Source organism: Oryzias latipes, chromosome 24, assembly GCF_002234675.1.
Source record: "Oryzias latipes chromosome 24, ASM223467v1".
Classification (NCBI taxonomy): Eukaryota; Metazoa; Chordata; class Actinopteri; order Beloniformes; family Adrianichthyidae; genus Oryzias; species Oryzias latipes.
In genome coordinates, this window is record NC_019882.2 from 20,891,027 (window position 1) to 20,906,657 (window position 15,631).

The 15,631-nt window shown below is 38.9% G+C and overlaps 2 long non-coding RNA genes across 8 annotated transcripts; both read left to right on the plus strand.

Annotated features, from left to right (window-relative positions):
- Positions 1–254: 254 nt before the first annotated feature.
- On the plus strand, positions 255–6,493 carry LOC111947095. Of its 5 annotated transcripts, none has more exons than XR_002872907.1 (9): positions 255–294; positions 1,233–1,338; positions 1,480–1,551; positions 4,958–5,454; positions 5,537–5,619; positions 5,745–5,829; positions 5,907–6,023; positions 6,105–6,251; positions 6,334–6,493. It is a non-coding gene; the product is annotated as an uncharacterized LOC111947095 (long non-coding RNA). The 5 variants fall into 5 exon arrangements; XR_002872906.1 differs by lacking the exon at positions 255–294 and adding an exon at positions 663–715; XR_002872908.1 differs by lacking the exons at positions 255–294; positions 5,907–6,023 and adding an exon at positions 663–715.
- Positions 6,494–8,271: 1,778 nt separating this feature from the next.
- On the plus strand, positions 8,272–12,058 carry LOC111947096. 3 transcript variants are annotated; one of them, XR_002872912.1, is made up of 5 exons: positions 8,274–8,367; positions 8,440–8,532; positions 9,623–9,760; positions 10,180–10,309; positions 11,934–12,058. It is a non-coding gene; the product is annotated as an uncharacterized LOC111947096 (long non-coding RNA). The 3 variants fall into 3 exon arrangements; XR_002872913.1 differs by lacking the exon at positions 8,440–8,532 and having other exon boundaries at positions 8,272–8,367; XR_002872911.1 differs by lacking the exons at positions 8,274–8,367; positions 8,440–8,532 and having other exon boundaries at positions 9,044–9,760.
- The last annotated feature ends 3,573 nt before the right edge of the window (positions 12,059–15,631 follow it).

The window sequence follows — 15,631 nt, forward strand, 5'->3', positions numbered from 1 at the left end:
TGTTGGATGCCAATCTCCTGTTCCACCACAACCCAGTCTCATCCTAAAATGTGTAGTAGCTACATTTGTCCACATGGAAATGCGTGAGAGTTTTACAAAAACGCCCCCTAAACTGTGAGGGGGATACGTTTCATTTTTCTATTCATTTTCTACGAGCCTTCTCAGGATCACGTGACTTTGGAGGTTTGGCCTGCCGTGAGCAAAAAACATGGCGGATGCACGTTCATTTTTCGGTGGAATATCCCATAAAACAAGATATTTTGAGGACTAATTTTTATTTTGACAACATTTCTAGTGAGAAATATACCATTTTCTTTTAAAATATGCTTTCATTTTGTACATACATTTTGTAGTTTGCTTGTTTCGTTCAACTTTTTCTCCCAAAGGCTCTGTTACGTTGGAGAAACACGTTAACTTTCATTCATATCTGCAGACGTGCGCGTGGGTCACGTGACTAATATGATTCTCTTTTTTTCCGCAGAAAATGCCATAAAATAAGAGTGATTGTGGACTAATTTATTTTTGAAAACATTTCTAGCATTATATATCCCCTTTATTTTCGTAATATTGCAGACATGAAGTTGTTTGTTTGTTACGTTCAACTTTTCCTCAAAGGATCTGAAAGCGTCTGATCTTTTCCATTCATATATGCGGGCTGACGTGGGTCACGTGACGTGCCTTTCTCTTTTTTTCCTGTGGAAAATCTCGTAAAAAGGTACGTTGCGATTTACTAATTTGTTTTATTTACATTTCTAGGGACCCGTGTATAGGTTTTCTCGTTCCGTGTTGCTGTTGCGGCGATCAGGCTTTGATTGACATGTGACAACAAACCGGAAAAATGTTGAGTTCAGGGACGGACCAAAGAGTTCTTTAAATTGATTTTTCTGCATTTTAATTTATTTACACTACGAGTCTAGTGGTGTGTGATAAAAAAAACTATAAATATTATGATAAATGAGATGAAACAATTATTTTGATGGAGTTTATAAAATATTAGGATCTATTATATTCTTTTTTCTTTAACTGTCAATTTTTTGACGTATCTCATATATTATAGTATTACAATGAAGTGCTCTAATTTATCTGTTAAAAAAGGTTTCATCACTGTTTCCTGTAGTAATTCTCAATAAAGTTTTAAATAGGATATATTAAATAGGATATATTATCTAAAGTAAACAGGCTTTTAAGCCTTCAATTTGCCCCAATTGACATGAATTGCGCATTTCGAAAAGCCAGTGAACGCAGCGTCATACGGGCACCCCCACCCCACTCCCCCGGAAACCCCCGGATGAACCCGCAGGAAGGCGCGCGGCTGAAGAACTCTTGGACAGCTGGAAGGTGGGCGATGCTTTGAACTTTTCTCTGTAGAAATGTAATGTTTAGATTTGGGAAACCAGAGATGGGTTTTTAGTAAAAACGTGTTGGCTGTTTAGGATAAACGTTGAATGACGAGGCGTTTTTCCATCTTACATTTAAAAGGCAGCAGGATCACGGTGAAGGCCTCTTCTGTATAGAGGACGTGGGCGGAAACGTCACGTGGTCTCCGCAGAGGTAAGTTTCCTTTTGGGTCATTTAGCCAGAAACGGGGGTCTGCAGCCCTTTAAACAGCTAAGAGCCTTTCAAATGTCTCACTGTCCAGAACTCAGTAGGACACACAAGGTGTCTCTTCAGCCTTCAGAAAATCAAACACTGATTTGCATTTATGTTATTTTGGAAACTGGATAACTACTGGGGTTTACAAAGGCTTTTTTTTTTACACATTGTAGATTTTATGTTGTTAGTACATCTCAGCCAGTATTTCTTTAAGGGCCTATATCATGCAACATCAACGTTTTAAAATTTTAAAGTGTATTATAATGTTAATTCCTCACAAAAACTAATCCACAGCAGTATTTTGATCCACTCACGCATCTCTCAGCATTCCTCTGAAACCCTCTGAGCACCAGCCCCTCCCAATTCACAATAAGAGGGTCCTCACATTGTGACGTCATCATAAGTGAGGAGCAGCCTCTTCTAGGAAGAGCCTGTGCAGCTAAAACTGCCTCCAGGCTAACAGACACGCCCACTTTCTCAATGGAGCTAGTGGTGATCAGCAAAATGCTTTCATTGCACGATATTCACATCCATCTTTGCAAAAGTTTGGGTGGAAGAAACGCAGAAACGCTGCCGACGCCGACTCTAGGTTGATGTCATGAAATAGGCGACACCCACAAGAAGAGAAAGGCGGAGCCTCAGAGATCGAGGAAATAGTTTATTCTAAATGGCTAGCATGGTATAGGCCAGGGGTCGGGAACCTTTTTGGCCAAGAGAGCCATAAACGCCACATATTTTGAAATGTAATTTCGAAAGAGCCATACAATAATGTAGTGTCCCTTTCCCACACTGAGGCACGGAGACTTAACCTCTTTTAAGGTTCTTTATTCTGGTTACTGCAGACCGCAACAAACGCCGAACAATTAACTCAGCAACTCCTGAATCTCTCCCGCCGAGACGAGACGAGAGCGCGTCTCCCAACTTTATATTCCCCTGCTCCCGCTGCAGCCCTCCCCTTTCCCTTATTCGGCCCATAGCTGAACCCCATTGGTCCAAACTACCTAACAACAGGCTGAGCGACAGAACTGAGAGCCAATCAGCTCTCTGCTTGATGCGGTCAATGAACTCCAGAACTTTTAACGCGGCCCAACAGCCATCCAACTCAGTCCGCGACAATATGTTTAAAACTAAAATACAAGTGAATGTGTGCATTTGATGTAATTTCAACCTTTTTAAAGTACAATAAGTCTGTGGATTCTTTTTAATAACATTGTCATGCTGTTTCTAATAAATGATGAGTATTTCTCGTGGTAGTTTTGCTGATGGTCTAGTCTGGTTTACGTGGTGAGTTTCTGCTTCGTGCAGGCGTTGAGACTTTAAACGTGATCTTAGGTTGGTATGAATGTTTTGTAGATGTGAGACAGACTGCTCACATGCGGACCTGGAGCCAAACACACACTCACACGCTGCAGTGAGTGACAGGCAGTGGGTTTTACCTATTTACAATCCCTGCGCGATTCACCTGCAGCCTGTCCCCACAACACCTCAGCCCCACCCTCTGCTTTCTCCCTCACACATCCCGTCCTCGCAACTGCGCGCTCTTTCTCAGAGACGGGAGCGCGCAGTTTTAGGCACGGCAATTCACAGGTTTCCGGGTGGTACAAACTCTGTGAATTAATAGACAATTTTAAACTTATACTAGTGCTGGCGCAGATTTGTCTCTCTAAGCACCGCTACTACTGCGCGCCTCTGCCATCGCATCGCGCACGAGAAGGACTGGTCTAATGAAGAAAAAAAATTTGAATTAAAGATTTGTCTGCGAGCCACATGTGACCATCAAAAGAGCCATATATGGCTCGCGAGCCTTAGGTTCCCGACCCCTGGTATAGGCCCTCTAAATTGTGCGTATTGACCTCAAATTGATTTTTTGTGGTACGTTGTCAGGTTTAAAAAAATTCTTCATAAATGCTGGAATTTCTTAAAATATTGTGCATCACCGCTTGATAGATTATTGAAGCATTATGGGTACTGTAGTCAGGAGCCTGGCATAGTAATACTTTGCTACAACTGTTGAGTAGATCACCAAGTTGAGTAAAGTTTGACTTATCTGACTTTTGTTTTGCGTGATGCCCTGTGTCGTCTGAAAAATAGGATATTTGTTTGAATTAAAAACATTTTTATTTTTTGTCAGAGAACCGCAAAGGAGGGGTCAAGGAGCCACATGTGGCTGTGGAGCCTCAGGCTGCAAACCCCTGGTCTAAACAATTATGGCTGATTTGACTGACCACATGTAGTTATCCTAGCATTGTCAACAAAGTTAAAGAGCCGCTCCAATGGAAGTCATGTTTTTAAGATCAAACATTTTTCTCTTTATTGAGAACATTAACAAAAATATAAACACACACACAATAATATAAGATTAAAACTGTTTCTGAGTATTTATTCAAATCTCAATGGATCAGGAGAAGATGAAACTGATTGTCTCAAAAAGCTTATAGTTGTGACGCTCTAACTGCCATGAATGAGCCAAAGTCTCTACTCCACTCCAATTCTGATGCATCCACTTGCAGACAAAAACCAGTAGATCCATTAATGTCCTGAGTTCCCTTGTCTGAGCTGGTATCTGGCTCAAAAGTGTACACATGAATAGCTCCAATGTTGCTCATTGATTTTTTTTTTTTGCTATGCTAATGTCGGCTAGGGCTTGTGAGGTGCTATAAGCTAGCGGGAGAGAGAATCAACAAATGGTTTATGGGAAATTAGCAGAGGCAAACATCTGCACCACAGCTCTGAGGTGAAATTCTTATGAGCTGCTGTGCTGCAGAAAAATGTCTTAAAAAAAACAAAATGATCGTAATTAAAAGAAACACTGGGAACGATTTTATAATAGCTAAAAATTCTGTTGGAGTGGGACTTAAAGTCCCACTCCAACAGAACGTCTGATTCCTGATTCTTGTATGTATGTATATACATAAAAGAACCTCATGTTTTTTTCCCTTTCCTCTCTCAGACTGGTCAGTTATTTGGAGACAACATGTACAAATAGTTCCTGGACTGATCTTCTGCTAACTTTGAGATGGAGAGGCTGTCAGGTTCATCTGTTTCAGGGTCCTGCATGCTCTCCCTCCATGTTGGCCGTAGCAGTGGATGGAACTTGCTAAATGTACTGTTTTGAGAGCCAACTGGGTTGTGTAAAATTCTTTTCCACCTACATTTTTGATGGTATAAATGTTTTTCTTATGTAAACTTTTCTGTTCTTTTAGGCTCAGTGGTTATTTGGAAGATGCGTTTTTGACCAAAAACACTGTGGTGACCTCCTTTGTGAACTGCATTCATGGGGAAATAAAATATGCCTGCATATATGTTTTATTGTATTTTGTGTCATATCATCATGTTAATATACGACATTTATTTGTTTTGATAGAATCCTGGAGATGGGAGATGTGGAGTAGGTAAGTTTGTGGCAGCACCAGAGTCCTCCAAAAAGTCTTCTGGCAAAGTAAATGAGGAAGGATCGCAGTCTGCCATCGTGGAGTTTTGCTGAAAGGCCTGAACACGTTCCATCCATGCATCCATCTTCTTCCATTCATCAGGAACCAGGTTGTGAGGGCAGCAGTCTAAGCAAAGATGCCCACACTTCGCTCTCCTCCAGCTCCTCTTGGGGGACCCCGGGGCCAGCTGAGAGACGTAGTCTCCCCAGCGTGTCCTGGGTCTCCCTTAGGGCCTCTGCCCTTATTCCTGTTGGAGTTTTTTTCTAACCCCTTATGTTTCAAAAGTTTGCAAACATACATTTTGGTTGAAATGATGAGGATCCGAGGATGAAATCAAGAAGGGACAACATCAGGGAAAGGGACTGAACCGACTGAACAGCTTCCTCTCTTCAGCAGACACATGTTCAGAGTACATATGTGTCAAAAACTGGTAAATACTCATTGAAGATGCATCCTTTTTGTGTAGTTTGTTTTCTCAGTTTAATACATTTTGATCCTTTCATTCTGCACAGACATCCTCACCATTCAGGCCGGTGGCTGGAACAAGCGGAAGTCAGAAAAGCTGGAGCAGACGTGACCAGAATGATACCTCCAGGTAAAGACTGTGGTAATGTTGTAGATAAATGTTGGCTTGTTTCTTTCATGTTACTCTCATGCTGTTGATGTGGAATATCTCTTGATTTCTTCAGTATTATTAATACATTAATCTCTTCCCACAAGGACCAATCAAAATGACCCAGAGAAAAACACTGAAGGGCTTTGTCTGAGCATCAGGAAAACAAGAATCAGCTGTCATCAACATATGGTAAAAATCTTTTGTAACCTTTGTGCTATCTTGTGACCCCACCCTCACATTGACGTGTTCTCCCTACCATGACAAAGGTGGATAAAGGTGGAAAGATTTCATGTAATCAATGGACACCAGTGAAGATCACAAATCATTGAAGAAAAAAGGTTCAGAGCACTGTCTAGTGGGTCTAGATGACCCCACTCCCAATGGTAAAGTGCCTAGGATAGAACAAGGGTTACACTTTCTAAAGTTGTTGCATAACTGATCAAGCATGATGTGATGGATTGCAGGTTATGGTGCCATGGTAAAGAACTAAAGGCTCTATGATGTCATGCTGCTGACCAGACTGTGGTTGGTGAAGTCCAGCAGCACTGCAGGTCCTTGAAGTGTGGTTGAAGAGCTCTCCTCCCATCTTTTGGAAGGTTCTGCCCCGCAAAGTCAGGAGGTTTCTCTTTGTGATCTGCATGGATGTCCGGGGCTTGTGGCATTTATGTGTTTTCTTCTTCATTTCATTTTTAGGCAGCACAGAGTCATTGATGGAGAGAGAACATGAGGGACTAATTGTCTGCTGAGGAGGAGACTTTCTGCAGTTCAAGCCCCAGCTCCACCCCTAAAAAAAGGCTTATATAAAGGAAAACCTCATTTCAACTTTGTACCAATAAATGAATTTTAATTGAAATGAGAGATTTTTTTCTGAACTGCACCAATGAAGGGTTTTTCAACCTAAATTTCAACAATTACATTGTTTTTTACCTCCGTTCAAGTTTCTACAACACTAGCTAAACATTTCAGTGCTCACACCTGTGCTGAAGACACTTCTCATTTTAACTCAAACGTTTGGCCTTTGATTTGTATGTCCAACACCTTAGAATGAAACACTGACCTATTAAACTCATATAATGTGCTACACATCTCCTAATCCTTTGTCAGGGTACAGACTACATTTTAATTGTAGCAAGACTGAAGTAAAATGTAACAAAATGACAATGAGTTATCTTAAATTAGGGGTAAATTACATGAGAAATTAAGAATATTAGAAGTGTGGAGTGATATGTGTATCAGTATGTTAGCTGCAGGAAGGGCGCTGTCCTTGACATGTTCCTTTACTCAGACAGGATGACAGGTAGGGAAGGGGGTAGCCGATGATCTGCTCCAGTATCTTCAGCACTGAAGCTTCTACTGCTCTTCTTCAGTTTGATCTGAGAGCCAGACCATGATGCAGTTGGACTGGCTGAGCGGTAGGTTGCCAGCAGCTTCAGACGTGCTGATGTGCATTGTTGATAACGTCCTGGATGTTAGGAAACCAAGTTAGATCAGCTGAGATGGGGATGCCCAGGAAAAGTAAGCTGTGAACCCTCCTCTATGCCTACTAAAGTCCAAGATGACTTTCATGGTCTTTTATTTGCCGATCAGCCTTACACTATACAGTTTCCGCACTTGTCTACAAAGTTCACCTCAGTGACCTTTCATAAGTCTTTGTTATTGGCAAGTTAATTACTTATATCCAAGACATGGAGATGTGGGTCTAGTATGAGCAGGATTTGGGAAATGGCAGTTGCCAAGAACTCACATGAAGTTTCAAGGTTTTTCCCTTTATTTGGAGGAAAAAAAGTTTTTGTCCTTTGTTTGTTGTGCAGAATTGCAAACCTAGAAAGAAATCAAGTTGAAAGAATTTATATAAATGTATTTGCCCTTCTTTTGACCCTTCTACATCATGAATATTTGGTGGCTGTTGCTTGGCGACTGTGAGATCTCTCCATAGGATTGACATGGGCTGGGCCTCTCAATGACCTTGATATGATTGTTCTTCAGCCATTCCTTGGTTGCCTTGGCTGTAGGTTCTAGGTCACTAACCTGTTGGAAGACCCATCCATGACTGATTTGAAGGGTCCTGGCTTAAGGAGGGTAGGAAGTTCTCACTCAGGATTTTCCATTAATGGCTCCATCAACGTGGTGACGTAGCTCTGTGCAGAAAAATAGCCACAAAGCATAATGCTTCCACCTCCATGTTTGACACTGGGGAAGCTGTTCTTGGGGTCATAGGTAGCAATTCTCTTCCTCCAAACCCAATGGTTGAGTTGATGCCAAAGAGCTCAGTTTTGAGCCAAACATTCCATTATGCAGAATAGACTCATAAAGCAAACCCTATTTTTCAGTGTGTGATTTTCATTTTTTCATAAATCTTAGGACAATTTAGATGATAAAAGTAATAAATATATGAAAACAGTATAATACAGTAAATATGTAAATATTTGATGTGATGAACAATGCTTATCTGATTTAGACCCAACATGGAATATTTTATGACAGACACACATCAAGTTGTGTTATTTAATGCTCGTAATTTAGACACAAATGATAGAAATGTTAGGTTTATATGTCAAAGAGGCCATGTGAAATTTTTAGTGCAAATACGCATGCGTGCGCGCCGTGCACATTAAGCCACCCCACCCCCACGTATCCGCGCGCCGGTCGGTTGGTGTTGGGCGTCAATAAAGGTAATCTGGTTGTCGCGCGTTCTGCATCTCTGCACGAGCTAAAGAAGTCTCAAAGGTAAGAAATGTAAACACAAGAGGCAGTAATGAAAATACTTTATGGTCATCTGAATGTATTTTCATCTGACAGATGAATGCCGCTGTTGTTATCACTGAGTGTGACAGAAGAGCGGTGCTGAAAAATACGGCCTCCATCGAGAGACTGAACGTAACACGACTGCAGGTTACTATGATCGTCATAGAAAAATGTATTAATTATTTGTTTCGACTGTATAGTTATTGTGGTGGAGCAGAGGAAGGGAGGTTTGTGAGAATCGGGGTTACATTAGGTAATGATTATGGCAGCGCTCGCGCCACCGCCGGTTTCCCGGCAAAAAAAGAACAAGTAATTTACTGATATATTAAAGTGTTATGATTGACCTATTTAGGGTTTTTCTCCAAATTTACACAAAAAACGTTGCAACAACGATCATCTGGACTTGGTTTTGTAAATATTTTAAAACAGTCTCTGTCTCAGAGACCTGGACTGACTGACTCCTCCCCCTCACGTTCCAAACAGGAAGTACCCGCTGGCTCCAAGGAGCCAAAATCCTGTAGACTTCTAAAGAGAAACAACAGCTGTTAGTTAGTCATTCTATGGGTCAGATTAACCATTCTTGTTGTGATACCCTTTTCAACATGTTTTTGCTAATTCCAGTTATTTGTTTTACAAAACTGTTCCTTTATCACAAGTTATTCAAATTATACACTGACCAACAGATGCCTCAGTAATAGCATGTGCCACCTTGAATGTTTGTTTGACAAATTCCACCAAGCTCACTTTCAGTGGAAGCAGTGTGGACTTTCAACAAGCTTACTCCTGATTGGCGACAGTAGTTGCCATAGAATTGATACTCAGATCAATCACTGTCAACTGGCTCCAACGTGGTGACGTCTGTATCACAGAGAAACGACGACAGAATTGAATTTGTTATGATGGATCTGGAAGGAAATGGGTGACGTCACACTCGCTCAAACCTTTTCTCTGATCCAGTCAAACTGCTTTTTTACCAGTTTTATTCCAGAAATCATTTTGGACAAGAGGAAAGACATCTTCAGCTCAAAACCAAGTCTTCATGACCTTTTTTATAACTTTTCTTTTTAAAATTCAGAAATAATAACCTGCACATTCTTACAAAACTGTTAGACTTCAATTGCTACCTTAATTTAATTGTAAAACTAACAACCATTGTCATTAATATGGCAATATTTTCCCCAAATCTTATCAGAATGGGGAACTGGAGACATAAAAATTCTGCTTTTCCTATTTTCAGCTGACTCTGCCACGAGGCTCGACAACTTCTTGCATCAACTGTGATCGCTGTGGCCGCCAAAACATCCAAATGTAAGGCGGGCTACAAAGATTTCAGGCCAAAAGAGAACGCCTCACATGTGATGAAGTGTCTGTATTGGTATGTATTTACCATCTGTCACTCAGAGTCATTAACCAATTGTCGATCTGTTCACAGTGTTATATGATAATTTAAATTTTGACGATGACGATACAAAAATTGCTGCCCAACCTGCCAAAAAGTCCCGCCTCTCACCACACACATGTTGTGCCCCCTAAGTTGCCCTAAATTCCCTGATCAAGCAGAAACGTGCTTTGACTGGAGGAAGGCCTTGTATCAGGTATACTGGTAATAATAATTTTACATTCACCTCAGTCTGTTGTTGTTCCTCATTATTCATGGAAGCTTGATGACACGACATCTTCAATCTGCATGAACTCTAGTTTGATTAGAAACTTTCATTTGTGAACCGTCAGCAGATCTGGTCATGTCTCACCAAAACAACCACACTAATCATTTTATCATTTTCATCCATTAAGGTTGGAAAAACCAGCAGCCCTCCAGTGCTTCAGCCGTCCAACCATCAACCGTTTCAGACATCCATCCTCCCACCACTTCAGCCCCACAGCCGTCCACCAGTGTCCCAACTCCTGACATTTTACTATCCTGGTACAATCTTATTTTTCTGCACAGTTAGCAAAAATGATATGTTTTTTAAGATATTCCTGTGTTTTTTTTATCCTCAACAAATGTTTCTCCAAAGAAATGTGAAAATACAGAATTATTCATCTGGTGGTTATTTTTACACTTTTCCTCAAATCTTTAATAAGAAAGAAATAATTCAGTTCAAGTTTACTTTAGCTTTTCTTTTTAATGGGCATTACAGTTGATATAAAACATAACATGCAATTAAAATGCTTTGTAGTTAAAAACATTTTACACACTATTAAAAGATTCTATAAAATATTATTTAAAAAGAATCCTTTCCAAGAAAATGTTGACTACTGTATATCTTCCCATAGTAGCCCTGGCGTTTCTTCCATCACAGACAGAACGGTGATGGTTAATGGGTTTATTTTGCGGCGAAATTTCATCAAGAAATGCAGACAAACATCAGCAGATGAACATTTCAGGATTTATTCAAATGATGAGAATATTGGATTGTGTTCTGATCAGCACTGGCTGTTGACGTTTCTTTTCTCCTTGAAGCATCAGCCTCCGTATCAAAAATCATGTTGGTTGTCATGAGGATCTCTTTCCTGGAGACACGCCCACTTTTCCGTCTTTGTGCAATAATTCATGTTCAAACCAGTTCTTCTAAGTTGTCGTTTTTCTTTGCATTTCCACCAGTAAAAAGTAATACGACAAAATACTTGCAGAATTTGTAAAGATTTGGATTTTGTATTATTAATTTGCCTTTTTTAGTCTTTTATTATAAAATAACTATGCATTATTACTTTATTTTAACTAACACATTTATCTTAGTTTACAGTAGTTCTCTTAAACGTCTCTTAAACAAGTTTACACTTTTCATCTTTCAGAATGCAGCCGTGTGATTGGAGGATAAGATTAATATGCAATGAGGACATTTAAAGAAAAAAGGAGCAGTTTTTATTTTACATTACTATTTTAAAGTAGAACTCTAATGTATATAAATGCTTTTTTATTAATTTGTTTGGCATATTTACTGTGTTAAGAGTTCTGATGATTGTTTTGAGTGGTAAACTTTTTTATTTTATTTATGAAACCCAGATGGAGTTAATGGAGTGCTAGTCATGTTTTATGTTGTATATATTATTAATGAATTTATTTATTTATTTTGAAGTGCCTATTTGCAAGTAAAGAAGGCGGGGTTATGGTTAAAATACGTGCGGACAATCCAGCAACGTGCCTCTTCAACATGAATTTCCATCAGTTTTTTTGCTTGGTCGCAAATAAATAAGTCCAAATAATAATCAGCCTAATTTGTTTTTTTGTTTATTTAAAATTATATAAATCTTTTCTAATTTTGTCAATAAAAGGACAAAAGGGGTAGATGATGGATGCATGTCCAAGTTTTATTATTCATGTTCTACAAGTTGTTAGATATTGATTATTTGATGCTTTTGTGCTATGCGTTAAAAATCAATGTAATATTGTAATTATTCATGAATATTTGAATAGTACTAATATTTCCTACAAAGGATAATTGACACTAATCAAATTAAAACAGTCGTCCTGTAAGCACTGAGTGAACAAACTGTAGCCCATTGTCTATCACTGTTTGATTGAACCTTCTCTACTTTTCTTGCAGGGGGGGGTCATGGCCTCTACACTGGATTCCAAAAAAGAGACAAAAAAAACCCCGACCTCAACCCCCACTCTTAGTCAGACATGTTTATTTTTTTTATTTACAATAATAAATAATATACTATGTACATTTATTTTGTTTTACTTTTTTATACTTAGTTTCCTTATTTCCTATAATATGTATTAGTAGTTGTTGTTTGTTGATGTTAGTTCTTTTTAGCCCCTTTTATGTTAAAATAGACGTAAATGGTCCAGATGCAGATATTCTAATATATAGACAGATTTATGAATGAATTATTCTCAACAGAAGTTCAACACTATTGTGGTAGCAGTTTGACTGTTTTACTGTTTAGTTTTACTGCAATCTGTTGTGCCTCACCCACTGTCCATCCCATAAAAAAGAACAATTCTACATCATTAACCTTTTTTTATTTTTATTCATATGGCACATTCATAAATACAAAGTTATAAATCATACCCCCCATTTTTCTAACTTTATCAATGAGTTCAAACAAAACATGAACAAAATAAGAAACTCTGACAATGAGAAAGCATTTAAAACATTCAATCTGTGCGTCAGTTTCAATGTTTTTGTGAAAAAATTCATAATAATCCCCTGGTTTGTTTCTTTCTTGTTGCTTTTTGGAATTGTTGTTTTGAATTGTTACAGTCAATAAAGTTTGAATAAAAAACAACTGCAATCTGTCATGCGACAAGGTACCTTCGCTCTGAAAAACATTTGATGTTTTGTTTCTTTAAGTACCTGCAAAACAAAAAGTTTGCATTAGTAATGGAAACATTAATTTCTGTAAAAAATAAAAATAAACACCTGTTTGTCGCTGGGCTTATTTTTAAAACTTAATCTTCCCGATAAACGTGGGACTGGGAGCAATCACAAAACCAGTTTAGAGCCAAACGTCTTTTTTTATTATTTACAGTGTATTTCTTAACTCAACTAGTTGATGTTGAAAAAATACGCTTGCATGGACGTTACGACAGAGTACATCGGTCCCTAGAAATGTTATTAAACGTAAATGTTAAACCTCAGACGATCTTATTTTACGAGATTTTTTTTCCACGGGAAAAAAAAGAAACTTGCGTCACATGACCCCACGTCAGCCCACAGATATGATGGAAAAGATCAGACATTGTACACAGCATTTAGACTTGTAGTGTGAATACTTTAACATGTAAAATATTATTGAATAAAATAAATCGCTAAGTAAATTTAGAGAACTCTCCAGTCCGTTCCTGAACAACATTCTTCCGGTTTGTTTAAATGTCCTTCAAAGTCGCAACTACACAGCATGAAACCTATACACGGGTCCGTAGAAATGTAAATAAAAATAATTAATAAATAGCAACGTACCTTTTTACGAGATCTTCTATATGAAAAAAGAGAAACTCAGGTCACGTCACGTGACCCACGTCAGCCCGCATATATTTATGGAAAAGATCAAACGCCTTCAGATCCTTTGAGGAAAAGTTGAACGTAACAAACAAACTACGAACTGCATGTCTGCAATGAATGGATATTATGAAAATAAAGGGGATATATACTGCTAGAAATGTTTTCAAAAATAAATTAGTCCACAATCACTCCTATTTTATTGCATTTTCTGCGGAAAAAAAGAGAAACATATTAGTCACGTGACCCACGCGCACGTCTGCAGATATGAATGAAAGTTAACGTGTTTCTCCAACGTAACAGAGCCTTTGGGAGAAAAAGTTGAACGAAACAAGCAAACTACAAAATGTATGTACAAAATGAAAGCATATTTTAAAAGAAAATGGTATATTTCTCACTAGAAATGTTGTCAAAATAAAAATTAGTCCTCAAAATATCTTGTTTTATGGGATATTCCACCGAAAAATGAACGTGCATCCGCCATGTTTTTTGCTCACGGCAGGCCAAACCTCCAAAGTCACGTGATCCTGAGAAGGCTCGTAGAAAATGAATAGAAAAATGAAACGTATCCCCCTCACAGTTTAGGGGGCGTTTTTGTAAAACTCTCACGCATTTCCATGTGGACAAATGTAGCTACTACACATTTTAGGATGAGACCGGGTTGTCCACCACATCCAAAAGGTTCTTTGTTGGGTTAACGGTGACTGTGGAGCCATTTGAGTCCAGTGAACTCATTTTCATGTTCAAGAAACCAGTCTAAGATGATTCCAGCTTTATGACATGGCGCCTTATCCTGCTGGAGGTAGCCATAAGAAGATGGTAAACTGTGGTCGGAAAGGGATGGACATGGTCAGCAACAATACCAGGTGCCCGGAGCTGCTACGTCGTAATCCTGAAGGCTACTTTGTTGTCCCTTAACTGAATTCTCTCAAAGCAACGATGAGAAACTGCGACACCGTCGGCAGATGGAAGAAACACGTGAAAGTGAAAATGACAATACTGCCTCTCAGAAATAACATGAAGACTTCACAAAGCAAGTCTTACAATTAACAGCTATACGAACACCCGTTTGATCGATCAGCAGTGAAACAAACAAAAAAATCAAACGAAAATTACAACAGAAATTCAAATAAACACTTATTTGCAGAAAGAAAAATGAAATATGTTCTACAATATTGGCATGTTGTGCAATTCATCCTCATAAACAATATAGTTAACAGAACAAAATAATGTACAAAACTGATATTCTCGTCAATGTGTCCGTCTGGCGGAGCAGATATAGGTGCAATCAGACAGACAGATGGATAGATAGAGAGAGATGCATTAATTGTCCACTAGGGAAAGTTGTTTTCATAGTAAAACATTTCTTCATAAGCTAAGGAATTATGGTATTCATGCATATGCCTTTAGTTTGTTTTATTTTTGATAAAACAATGTATGGCGTATGTCTCAACCATTCAGAAAGCAACAAGAAATTACATTTGCGCTGATCAATTTCCCATTTCCACGTTGATTATTACTGACATCTGTAGCTTGTCAGATGTAATTAAATGGAGGGAAATAAAATGCCCCATCACAATGCGTAATGACGCACAATGGCTGATCTTGCGCTCTTAGAAGATGTGGCAAATGGAAGAATTCGGACTGAACGCATCTTTAGACAGCAAGAAGACGTGCTGGCAAACGAGGACGAGTGGCTTATGAGCCGGTTCAGACTTCCTCGAGCCGTCCTGTTGGAGCTTTTGGGGGTGTGTCACCCGGTGCATCTGGCGCGTCGGTGTCCCCCTGCGCCTCAGTCAGCACTCCACTTAAGGGATTCCCCAATTATTGCCGCCAGTCTGTCATCAAGAGGGGTCAGCTCCGGTGTCCCCGAGGAAGGTAGTTTTTCCACTCTGGGTGGAAACACCATTGCCAGATTTGTTGTTAGTCACTTTTGGAAAAAGAATAAAACAAAACAAGTCACTAGGGGGCTTTGGAAAGTTGCAAAATATAGGAAGAAAGTTGCTGAGTTTGCAGCACAACAAACGTTCAATAATTTAGTATAAATAAACCTTCAGTCCTATGAAATTAAATGCTCTAGCTGTCTTCTATAGCCAGGTTGTACAAAATTTTAATATGATGAATCCCAATTACAGCTTACCCCTGTGTCTCCTCAATAAAAGGTGTAGCTTCGTTAAAAGGCTATTTATAGTTCATAGTTGTATTTTCAGTGTTTCTTTATCTGAATACATACAGAAAGGTTCACTTTATTGTAGTTTCTGTCCTGTTACAGACAGATTTGTTGTTCCATTTTT